Consider the following 13204-nt stretch of genomic DNA (forward strand, 5'->3'; position numbering starts at 1 on the left):
AGGTTTGCCGTCATTCGTGGCGGCCATTGTTAAGGTTGAGCTGGAGCGGCTTGGTCTACAGCCAGAGACAGTGTATCCGATGAATCGGCGACGCCGAACACCGGCTACCGGGACCAGTTATTCCTGGTCCACTTTATCAAGGGCTCCACCACACTTGCCTGACTGAAGGACAACATCTGGGATCTTTTCCAGGTCATCAGGCAGTCGTACAGACCTCAACACCGTGATGTAAAGCAGTGCATGAACTGCATATCTTACGGCCATGGCACGAAAAATAGCGAAATGAAGCCACATCAACAATCAACGAGCTCTTAGCACCCCCGCTGGGTATTCTTCAGAACAAGCGGCCCCAGTCGCCGATCAGCCCAGTATCGGTTCAATGCTTCAGTGGCCCAGCCGAACCAAGGTCCCTCCACTGACTGCCCCTGGTTTATCGTACACCGAAAATAGTTTTCATGTAGCTTCCATTGGAAATGCAAATGATTTTCATCCATAAACAAAATTAATGGAATTCATCTGAATTTCACATAACATTTATGCGATCACGTTAATTTTATATGATTTTTCATATGAATTTCATCGGCCTAATAATATTCATGTGATTTTGTGGTGGGATTTTAAGCTATGTGATCACATGAAAGCTATGTGAAATTCACAGTGAGTGTATGCCAGTGCTGTGTCAGGTGAGTCCGTCGACGATTCCCTATTTACCTCGGAGCAGTGTTCGGAACATCACTCTCAAATCTCATTCATTGAGTCTCCCTGCGATAATAAACTCGCGTGCGAATGTGGCAAGCAAAATTCATGCTTGAGATTCTTATGCACTCACACTCTTAACGCCGAAAAATCATTGCAACTCAATTGATAGCATGCTTATGCATGTTGTATTAGTTTCCCAACCCCTGCTGCACAAACAAGAGTAATAACAATTAATAGCGCCGACATATAAAGAAATGAATTTTTGAACCTGAAAACTCAGCGGTGATTTTTGCGACGTTCCATTTTGGCTGGCAAAACTCATAGGCACATAAACTCATGCATGAGATTTGAATGTTTGAGTTTTTCCGAACACTGCCTCGGATGAACTTGTGACACTCGTGGCAGAGGTCGTAATCACCCTGCGCACCCACAATACCCTATATGAACTGCTTGATGCTGCCCTGTCCCTTGTCACTAAGTATGGACCGTGATTGGAGTTATAAAGATTGCAAATTGGAACGCTTGTTCGCCGAAGAACAAGCATATCGAACTGCTTGACTTCCTTAACGCCAAGGAGATCGACATTGCCATCACCACCGAAACACATCAAAGGTCGGAAGCCAACATCTACCTATCGGACTTCCGGCTCTTGAGACTCGACGAAACCAGTGCAAGAGGAGAGGGAGTAGCCGTTGCTGTGAGGCGTAACATCAACTGCCAGCTGCTGCCGAACTTTCAACTCAAAATGATCGAAGCCATCGGGGTTGAAGTTGGCACATCGCTTGGCCCCAGCGGCGGCTTACTACCCCAGACAACCCAAGCAACCAAAAGTTCGGATAAGAGCCCTTTTTTTGGCTTAATCAGCTAATCGAAAGATTATGAAGAGAATTCTATTCAGCTTACTTTTTAAGTAATTAGCCGAACTTCCAAGTTCACATTCGATGTTTAAGCTTCTAACAGAATGCTGTTTCACTTTTAAAAAGAACTTGAAAGTTCACAAAAGGTTCGTTTAACCGTTGGAGGGAATGCTATTTAGCCCAAAAAGAAAACTTGAATGAAATCTACAAACCAAAATAGACAACAAATATATCTATCATTTTGCTGCTTACCTCGTTCTCTTCTAATTAATTATTCGCTGCTGCGTCGTCGGAAGACAAATGTTGGAAATATGATCAAATATTTAATTTAAATTACATGATTTTAAATTACTTACCGTAAGTCTCGAACTCGAGTCCTCTTCTTTGAAACCGAGATACATACCACTGCTCTATGTGAACGAAGTGGAATATCATATTATTTTACTCGATGTGTTGATTTTATTCATAAAAATGGCTTTCAGAGTAGCCAAATCTACTTTCAAGTTCCGTAAGAACTATTTTTGAACTTCAAAGTCTCTTATTAGTTCATGTAGAACCTTATCTGAACTTGAAAGTTGCTAAAAAGTTCATACGGAACTTATTGTGAACTTGCACCGTTTGACATTTGACAGCTTGTTTTGTTTTCCGCAGAAATTTTCAGTAACACCAAAAAGTACGAAACAATTTGACTTAATTGTAGTAAATTTAATTGTTTTGAGACTTGTTTTATTCAGAAAATCATCAAGGCGTGGTAGTGGAACGCATTCCTCAATGAAATTTATTAAAATACAATATATTTTTACTTACAGAAATGCCATTCGCCGTAGTAGAAACATTGAACGTTCGAGGCTGTAAGGAGCTTCCGGCTTCCGGAGCTTCCAGATCAATAGCTGCGGAAATCAAAAAGTGGACACATTTTGTTCTGGCCAAACGCAAACAGTTTCGCAGAACAAGATTAATTGATCCGTGACGAAAAAAGCTGCTAGAAATTGACATTTTTAAAGTTGCTTACAAGTTCAAGTCAACTTAGTCGAACTTATCTAGAACTTTACGTGTACTTTAAAGTCTGAAAGAAGTTCAACATAGATTGATTGTGAACTTTCGCGCTGCTTAAAAGTACGGTTAATACTAAGATTGAACTTTGTGTTAGAGGTTCGAAACAAGTTCTTTATTCACTTTTTGTGAACATCACAGTTCAAATGAACGGGAACAAGAAACTTCTGTTGAACCTTCAAGGTTCCAATAAATATTGACGGTACTTTAAAGAGCATTAAGTTCTGTTTGTACGTGTAGTGCCTTGTTAATCAGCAAGAAAGTTCCACGGAACTAAATTTGAACCAGATGTGAACCACGCCACCATCGATATCTACATCAGCAACATGGGCAACAACATCTCGCAACCTGTCGTGTATCAGGAGCTCAGCTCGTACCACTATCCGGTGGTGGCTGAAGTGGGTTCCTCAATCAACAAGTTCCAAGCATCACGGCGAAACTATCATCGGGTAGAATGGTCGCAGTTCCAACGCTGCATTGACACCAGTATCGACTATGACGTCCACCCGGAAACGACCGACGACATCGACGCTCTATCGATGAAGCGATTTCCCGGGCCAGAGAGCAACATGTTCCAGTATCCAGACAGGTGAGTAATACTCTGAACCTTGACAAGCCCACATTAGACTTTGCAACACGATTCGTAGGCAATACCAGCGTACTGGGCTGCCTAACCTGAAGACCAATTGCAACCGGTTGAACAAAATCGTCCAACCAGGATGGTGGATCTCATAAATATCGATTTTGCAAACATGATTCACTCTCTCCCAGATTGTGCTAAGCCATTCTGGAAAATGGCAAAGATTTAAAATAAGCTGAGGCCCATCCCTCACCTTTCCTCTCCTAATCAGAATTCGAATCCATCCTTACTCATAACGCCAGATGACCAATGCTCTTGGTCAACACTTAGCGAATTTACATAACCTTGGCTAAGCCATGGTTAGTCTCTGCGAGCCTGCAGTATCGGAGGCAATGTCTAGAGTCGCTGCCACCCCCGTAGTTGTCCCTGACGAAAGTAGAATATCCGCTGATGAGGTGACAGCAGCGATTAAATCAACCAAGAACATGAAGGCCACTGGTGTCGATAGAGTGGTCAACCTCGAGTTGAAAAACTTGAGTGTTGACTTCTTCGAGCACCTTGCAGCGGTTTTCAATAAGTGTTTGGTGCTTGGCTACTTCCTTGCATACTGGAAGTTAGCCAAAGTCATTCCAATCCACAAGCCTGGCAAAGACCCTACCAGTGTCAAAAGCTATCGCCCCATCAGTCTCTTGTCCTCCATTTCGAAGCTATTCGAAAAGTTGATACTCAGTCGTCTGCTAGTGTTTTCAAATGATAATAACATCTTTCTCAAAGAGCCATTCGGGTTTAGGAAAGACCACTCTACCATCCACCAACCTGAACAGGTTACTAACATCATCAAGCGGAACAAGTCCGTTTCCAATACATCTGCCATGGCATTGTTGGACGTCGAGAAGGTGTTCGACGATGTTTGGCATGATGGCCGATACAACTTCCCGATCTTCCTTGTCAAGATCATCAAAAACTACTTGTCGGGCAGATCATTCCAGGTCTTCTTAAACAATTCACCTTCTGATACGTTCAACGTTGATGCTGAGGTTCCCCAGGGTAGCCTCCTTGGTCCTATCCTCTTCAACATCTTCATGTCAGATGTTCCTCCTCTGCCGGGTGGAGGTATTTTGTCAATGTTTGCGGATGATACTGCCACCATCTATAAGGGTCGAATGATCCGTGCTCTGACGATAAAACTCCAATCAGGCCTGGATGTTCTGTCCGACTATTTCAAAAGTCATGGAAGTCATCTACCTTGGGCTCACTCTTGATAGAAAATTGCTGTTCCGTTTCCATGTGGACAAATCATCCACTAAGAGCTACATCTTGATTAGGTCGCTCTATACACCTATCAACAGAAAGTCCACCATTTTCATTAAAAGCAAGTTTGCCGTCCACAAACAAATCATCTGCCCGCCATTGAGTACGGAACGCCAATATGGAAGAGCTGTGTTAACTTTTGCTTGGTTTTGTTTACTTTTGCTCATCATCTACTGAAAAAAGTACATACTTTCGCAGGAAACTGTTGTCGCCATCACTTTACTTAAATTGCCACTTTAAAAAAAAAAACAGCCGATTGCGCTATTGTGGTGACCTGACCGAGGTTTCAAGCCTCGACCATTTCTTAACAAAGACTTGCGGGATGTATATCCGTGCACTACAACATTCATTAAATGACTGTAACAAGTGTAAGTGTTGCGTCCAACATTGGTGAGATTAATCGCGTGTAGTTTTCGTATATGTGTTTTGTTATGAAAATCCAAGAAAAGGTTTACATGTTTGTAAAAGGTAAAACGTCCCAAAGTCCCCACGAACGCAGCCAGAAGGAGACACTTCCCAATAAAATGTAGGACAATGCCACTAGCCACCGCCAGAGGACGATGTGTGCAGTCTTGAATGGACGGCCATAGGGGTGGCGTAATGGGGGCCATTGCGTGGAGAATTCATGGCACGTATGACGGTTCAACGGCCACGGTTCAGGGTCATCGTTCACTAAGAGGCACAGTCATTAGCCTGGTGATCTTTGCAGACGATAGTCGGAAGAAAGTTTTCTATTCAAGTGATAGTAAAGCGAAGTACGGAGTGGAGTTAAGCAGAGAGGAAGAATAGAGGTACATACATTACTTGTTCGCTAACTGGGCTGAAAACGCAGCCCAGTTTGCGAATTCCACTCGCTAACTGGGCTGGCTTGTCAAACGTCAAAAAACACTGAGGGGAACATCAATGGATTGTTTGATCGACGTTAGAAAAAATCCACGTTCATTGAATTGACACAGTGCAAAGTTTGTTATTTTCACAGCATTCAAACTCGCCAAACATTTTGAAAGACTTGATGCTTTCGCAAAAAACGCTTTCAAGTCTTGATTTTAGTGTGCAATGAAAATAAGTTCAAATTTATGCATATTTACACTTAATTTTCCATTCTAATACCCCTCACCAATTATGAGAACTAAATGTCAAACTAAATGCGACGTCTATTTTCGAAGTATAACTGCCTTTTAACTGGGCTACAGCCCAGTTAAAAAGCAGTCTAGTTAAAGAACGCCCAGTTAGTGAACAAGTACTGTAGTTGCCACGTACCGTTGAACATCCGGGTAATAATCGTCACAAAAAAAGCCGAACCAGACCCCGACCGTTGCCTACTGAGAACCGATCGTGTGCCTAACTAACCGCCATTTCGAATTCTCCATCGCACCCACAGAACCTCGCGGTATACCATTCATCGTTTGTAGAATCGACCACGCCAAACGCCGGTAGTGTGTCTGAATCGACGATCGCTAACCAGTTCCCCGATAGTTAACCGTGTACGCCACGAAACCAGGCAGGTCAACTGTTCCACAGGAACGTTGAAGCCTCGAGTCCGTCACCATACTCGAGAGGCGCACGGGACAGGTGGAAGGGTCCACTGAAAGCTGTAGCCGAAACATAAGCGAAGCGAGAAGAAGGAAGTCAAGGAGAACGGCCAACGAGGATAAGCAGGACCAGCGGTAGGAGTAAAGCGTCGGTGATCGTAAAGCTGGGTTTAGACTAGGCAAGTTGAATGATCAACTCAGTTAAATTCAATTGGCTTGAAAAGTTGAGCCTGGTTCAACTTTTTTCAATTCAAGTGAGTTGATCAAGTCAGTTGAATGGCATGGATTACACGTTCAATTCGCAGTCAAGTCAGTTGAATTCAACTGACTTGATCAATTGACTTGCCCTGTCTAAGCCCAGCTTAAGTGTTTTCTTAGTTCGCGGAATTGTCACGAGGGTGTGCCGATCCCGAGCCTTGATGACGGGTGCTGGAAGTAACACCGCACTGGCACGTTACATGACTGATTCAATCATGCAAAGCGAACACTCAAGGCTCAGTTCGTTCACGCATGCATGTGTGTGGGTTTATTTAGACCATAGAATCAACCGTACACGCTAACTGAATTCAACTCAAAATGAGTCTGTCAAAACTTGAAGGGGTCAAACTTGACTCTATATTTTATTATACATACAAATTATTATTATTCCGTACCTACTCTATATACAACACTTAGCATAAACCGAAGACAGGCAACTCTTCCATTTTCTCATACGAACGCTATGAGACAGGTACAATCGCGTCATCTGCCGCTCAAAGGTAAAAGCGGCTTGTGCCATCCAGGTTTGTGTATTTGCTAATTTTTCTATGCGTTGCTTCCACCTTCACTTTGATTCTGGCAAAGTTGCTAGTCTTCTTGATACGATGTCATTCGCAGCAAAAACCCCTGCGGCTAGTCCAGAGTCCAGAACAGCTTCAATTTCATAATCCTCGACACCATAGTTTGGCGATAGAGGGTTGTCGATATGGCAGTCAAGACGGCCGTAACGGGTTACCTCCAACGAGAGTTGGTAAAATGCCTATGGGGGTACGTTTCCTCTACCAGCTAGCATTGTTAATTTGGAGAGGTGAGCGTTCAGTTGCGAGAAATCGACAGCTACTTCGGCCTAACGTCCTTCAGCCTAACGTACTTTGTCTTAATGACCCAACACCGAATAAATAATAAAGAAATAAAAAAGCTTATCGTAGGGGTTTCCTACCAGGTTCGAGTCTCGGGTTTTCCGATGATCTTCCGGGGTGGAATTTTTCTCATCGTCCTCTGAGTTTTTCCTCGGATATTCCTTCCTGTCATTCACCCCTATTCTGTGAATCGTGTTACTCGTTGTCACTAATGTGATGGCGTTAAATTTGTCTCCTCACTACACGCCATTTCAAAACTACCCAAATTTGTGTGGAATCCACCCAGAGCGGTCAAAACTGAACCTACCCAAAAATGGGTAAACTATGTTGGGAGTGATAAGTTGACAAATGAACAAACTCGATCGGATTCATGTAAATGTTGCCCATTTGTCAACTTGTCACTGCCAACATAGTTTACCCATGTTGTGGTAGGTTCAGTTTTGACCGATCTGGGTGTATTCTACCCATATTTGGGCAGTTTTGGAATAGCGTGTAGTGATAGAGAGTCACACGGCTCACAGAATAGGGGTGATTGGGAAGGGATGTCCATAGAATTAAAAAAAAATCCCAGTACGGCTGAGAGATGCCGATATGTATTAACCTGAGTGGTGCGAAGTGAAATTTTCTTCATGTTGGTAGTGTTGAAATAAACGTTTCATCACCGTCGGTTGGTAGAGAGAAGTGTCAAACGGCTTTTTGTGCAGAGCCGATTCGTGACTTTGTGATTGTTTGTTGACATTGTTCATAGCTGGAGTTTTTACGGAGTGGAATAAAATTCAGAATGTGGCCGACGATATCTATGGAAGTGCTGTCGAAATTCCCTGGGACCTCCAATTGCAACGATTTGACTTCCCTCCAAATCGTGTGAAACTCGAACATGAAAACTCTATAGAACCCCCGTAGAACCTCGCTAGCAGCAACTAAAATATCGACTGAAACCTCTTCTGTCGCGGGAAAAATCTGTTGAAATTTCCTGGAACTTTTGTACTATCATCACAAATCTCCTTAGAACGTTCTCCGAAGTCACAGTCGTTCCTGAGCGAAAAAAAAAAATCGGAGGGGTTTTTTTCAGCACAGGAGTCTACTTTGGTCCAAAATACGCAATAATACCATAGAGGTAACTCTAAGACAAGTAGGTCCCAAAGAAACGTGCTCAACTTTTTGGCTCACCTCTGGTACTATCTTCGGTCCCAAGCTTGTCGAATCACCCCTCGAAACATAGGAAAAACCAATAACCCCTCATTTTATCTGTCAAACTTTCATAGCGAATCAAAACAAACATTGCGTAGTACTAGAATTTCGACTAGAATAGGGTACGTTAATCGTTTGCTTGGGACCAATAGGCTACTAAAGTGGTGAGCCAATTTAAAATCGTTAGTTTCGTATTGATTGTTGATAATACTGTTATTTTTAATTGTTTGAGTCGTTTCGAATCACGTTTTTAAAAAGATCAAAAACATTACTGAAAAATATTTATTTTTTATTTTGGACGATAACAATACTTCTATCTATTTCAACGAACCACAATGATAAAAAAGTGGTTCGATTTGACATCTCGAAAGTGGTTCGATTTTGAGGTCCGTCTTCGCACCACTCAGGTATTAACCTCAAATATTCCATCAGATCTAGGCCGATCGACGATTGTCTATGCGCAATAGTATAGGTTTCATTGGAACGGATTAATACAGTCAGCCTGTTCCGCGATTTGGACACCATCCGTCATCTACGATCCGATCATTTTGCACATGCATCTCTGTCATCATCCTTCTATTGAACTTGTTCATCATAAGAGGCCCCGTTGCGATTGGTGGCATACCGATCGATCAACTGTAAGGCCTTGCTGAATTTCGAAACTTTTACTCGCTGTTTCGCAAGAGCCCATGGGCTTGAAGACCACTAGATTTTTGGCCAAATTATGGACAAGCAGGCATTAGTACTAATTGTACAAAACAGATAGCCGGATTCCAGTGCGGCTCATCCAGAGATTACGAGTTATCTTCTTGTATGAATAACTCTGGGTCCGCACTAGGTACTCGACGCGTCGTTTACAAGACCTTCATTCATCTTTCCGTCCGTCCGAGTTCTTTGTTTACTTTAGTAGGAGAGAATTTCAATGGATGCTGGTGGCATTTTTTACCTCCATCGATCAGGTTACGACTTCGTTCCTGCACACCTGCAAGGAATCAGTCATTCAAATTGACATTGAGTCAGAATCTTGTGGAACGGTCGTGTTTGCTTGAACACCTTTTAGTTTTGATAGCTTCCAGTTTCTCTCTCACCTTCTGCTCTGAAAATGAGAATTTAAACACAATCACAAATGTCATTTCAGCTTCAGGGATGCCAAAATCATGGGATATTGACAGTTTGATTGGCGCACTTCGGCCTACTTCGGCACATTCGGCGTACCCTGGCATAGCGTTTGACACAGCTAAATAATTTGGAACATCTGTTGCTGTGTAGAGTTGAATACCCCTTGGTTCTGACCGATTTTGAGAGAGCGATATTTTCATGGTCTGGATAGGAGAGGAAAACGAATAATCGTTGAAGAATGAGAGATGAAAATATTTTCGATTCTCAGCTCTGCGAAAAGCAGCTTGAGTGGTTCGCTGCAACTGAGCGAGAATTTTTATCTCTGGTTTAAAGTGAGTGAAATTGAGTGATCAAACATTTGATAATTATTGTGTAGTTTCGATTGGTGCTGTTCTAGTAGGGTGCAGACAAGGTAACTCTCGTATAACGGCAATTCATAAATCTTAATTAATCAACGAGTTCTTTATTCAGTCCGCTCAAGTACGCGTCGTCGGTTCAACCAACAATCAATACGAAACTAACGATTTTAAATTGGCTCACCACTTTAGTAGCCTATTGGTCCCAAGCAAACGATTAACGTACCCTATTCTAGTTGAAATTCTATTACTACACTATGTTTGTTTTGATTCGCTATGAAAGTTTGACAGATAACATCAGGGGTGTGTGGATTCATGCAGAACATGCAGGGGTGAGTGAAATAGCTTGGGACTGCTTGGGACCGTTGTTCTGGTACTGAGTGAGCCAAAAATAATAATCATTTTCTTCGGGACCCAGTGGTCTTAGAGTTACCTCTACATGGTAAGAAAAAATACTCAAAATTAAGTTTAAAAAAACTCAACGTTGGGTTCTATCATTTGAGGTCCGCCGTTGAGTGAATCAGAAAAGCGGCGTTGGTTAAAATTTACTCAACTATTGAGTAATAATAAATGAACTCAAAAATAAGTTTATTTTCATTGAGGTTGCTTTTATGCGCCTTTAACCATTTCATTTTCACAAGCGTTGATAGACGAATGGTCAACACACGGAACCCGTAATCTCAACGTCCATGGTTCGGTTCCAGTCTGCTCTGTTTAATTATTTTTTTTTTGTCAACAGGATTACTCAAAATTGAGTTTTCTTCTTTAACTTAATTTTACCTAGCCCCACGGAAGCCACGTGTTGAGTGACAGGAACTCAATTTTGGGTACTTTTTTCTTACCGTGTATGGTTCAACTAGTTTCTACACTCTCATCAGAAACTCATCATATTTAAGTAAATGCAGAGGGGCGTGACACTTTGGGTAACTTTGAATTATCACAACATCTTCCCTCTTTTGCAAAACAAACGCAACAGATTTATGAAACAATAAAATCTCTACACTTAGCTGGCATTCTGATTTCTCTCTTCGGACGGCCCCGACTCATGGGTGAAGACAGCATCTCTCCTGGAATAGAACTGACATTCACAACATCAGACGTTTCCTCATTGGGGTACGAGCTCTGACCAATCGTTTTCAGCCGATTGAACCACCTTTCAGCAGCATTATCGTATTGTGGAGCGAGATTGTGCGCGATGAAAAAAGAAGAGCTGTAGTACTTCTCGGTTACTCGGAATTACCGGTGAACCTGGTAATGGACTGACCGATCAACCACTTTTCCGTATCACTTCTTAACTCCATGGCACGATTGTATCCAGAGATGACAACACAATATGTTTATAAACATTGAGGTAAAAAAAATATCTGGCAAAGCATACTATGAAATATGCCCTATCAGCATGCCTGTTTTTCTGCTCAAATCAAGGTTTATCTGCAATCTGAGTTCCGAATGCCAATTTCTGTTTTCTGGAGCATCAAATCGACTTGCAGTCTTCAACAAAGTTGTTTATTATAGATTTAAGTATAACATATTTTAATTTCATGCAAATAGGTTTATTAAGAAAAAAGTTAGAATGATTTTAGTGGGTCATTCTCCCATACTAATTTGACGAAAATCCCGAACAAAATTGAAATCGTTGGCGCAACCTCTTAACGTTGACCAATTTAGCTGATTCTTTGTACAGATGTTTGTTTTTGTGTTACGAACTGAACTAGGGGGTGGCCTATCAAACATATAAATCTTTTTCCAGAATGAGACACTCTACTGAGTCATCTCCTCGTTTACAAAGTTAGTTGCATTATCGGTAACTACCAACTGAGGCGTCCTATGACAAGCAAAGTTTCGCTTACACGCATCGATAACAGAAGCCGGTGTCAAGTCCTTTATCAGATCCAACTCGAAATAATCTGAATAGTGATCAACTGTCACTAAGAAGTTTCGTTGCTTTCCTTTGTATGCTTGAAAGAAAACGTTCATAGAGATTAGTGACGTTTAACGCACGCACACTAGCGGGGGCAATGCCGTGTAAAGTTGTTTATTATTTTCCTCTGGCTAACCTAAAAAATGTATGAAAGTAGATCTGTCAAATGAGTTTGACATCGATTTGTTATGTATTTTCCTCGGATATTCACTAACACGCTCTCACATATCGCACCAATACAACCGGACGTGAAAATCTCTATTGACACCAATTGAACCGGGTAGATCGGTACGGCGTTGCTCTTCATCGGTGGGCTTTGCTGGGATGCTCCAAATTTGGCACATATTGAACATTCTTGGATAAGATCCTTAATCTGTCGACTCATTCCCGGCCAGAACACTTTGGCTCTAGCCAATCGCAATGTGGACTCAATGCCGGTGTGACTGGTGTGCAACTTTTCAATCAACGAACGATGAAGCTTTGACGGGATAACGATTCGATCACCTCGAAAAACCAATCCACTTTGAGTAGCGAGTTCATGAAGATGTTTGTAGAAGGGTTTTACAGGAGCTGGATCTTGATCCACTTTTTTCCGGCCATCCATGATTGATGTACAGAAGAATCGTTTGTAAGGCACTGTCGCTTGCAGTGTGCTTAATAATCTCATTAATGAGATCGTCCAAAATACTTAGATAACTGCTTACGTTTTGACGTTGGACACCATTGCCTTGATCTTGTCGAATTCCTTTTGTTCAACGGAACTCCATATCCACTGAACTTGTTCGGATATCAGCTTGCGTAGTGTGTGGAGATTCGCGCTAAGGTTAGGAAGAAATCTGCTCAGATAATTCACCATGCCTACGAACCGCATAAGGTCCTTCCGGTTTGCTGGAGCTGGATAGTTTTTAATAACTGATATCTTCGACTCATCGACCTGAAGGCACCTATCGGTAAGGACATGTCCAAAGAACCTAACTGACGGTCTACATAACACGAGTTTCGAACGATTTAAGACTGTTTAAGACGTTCAAAGAGTTTCTCCAGACAACGGTTGTGATCCTGCATCGCCTCTTCCAAGGTTTCACCGTATCCAAAAATCAGCAAATCGTCCGCAAGACATTTTACTCCATCCAAATCTCGAATCGCCTCCCGCAACTTTAACTGGAAGATCTCCGGAGTCGATGATATTCCAAATGGCAGCCTTATCCAGCGGTATCTGCCAAAGGGAGTCCAGAAGGTGGTTAGGAGGCTGCTGGCATAATCAAGAACAACTTGCCAGAACCCTTTCCTTGCATCCACCGTTGAAAATACCTTTGCTTTACCCAATTCCAGCATGATCTCATCGCGTGTATTGGATTGAAGATTTGGTCGCCGAATAGCTTTATTCAAAGGTATAGGATCTAGACAGATTCTAAAGGACTCACCTGATGATGACCGATTTACCAAAAGCATATTGCTCACCCAGTC

General features: G+C 42.2%; 1 protein-coding gene across 1 annotated transcript in view; it reads left to right on the top strand.

Annotated features, from left to right (window-relative positions):
• Spindly (spindly) overlaps nt 1-12796 on the top strand; it is a 243722-nt gene extending 230926 nt beyond the window's left edge. Inside the window, exon 4 of the mRNA XM_065235243.1 lies at nt 12782-12796. The gene's annotated coding sequence lies outside the window, so the exon portion shown is untranslated. The remainder of the gene's footprint in view (nt 1-12781) is intronic.
• The last annotated feature ends 408 nt before the right edge of the window (nt 12797-13204 follow it).

This window comes from Ochlerotatus camptorhynchus, unplaced genomic scaffold (genome assembly GCF_037179485.1).
Source record: "Ochlerotatus camptorhynchus isolate MF236.1 unplaced genomic scaffold, CSIRO-AGI_Acam_v1.1 ptg000467l, whole genome shotgun sequence".
NCBI lineage: Eukaryota > Metazoa > Arthropoda > Insecta > Diptera > Culicidae > Ochlerotatus > Ochlerotatus camptorhynchus.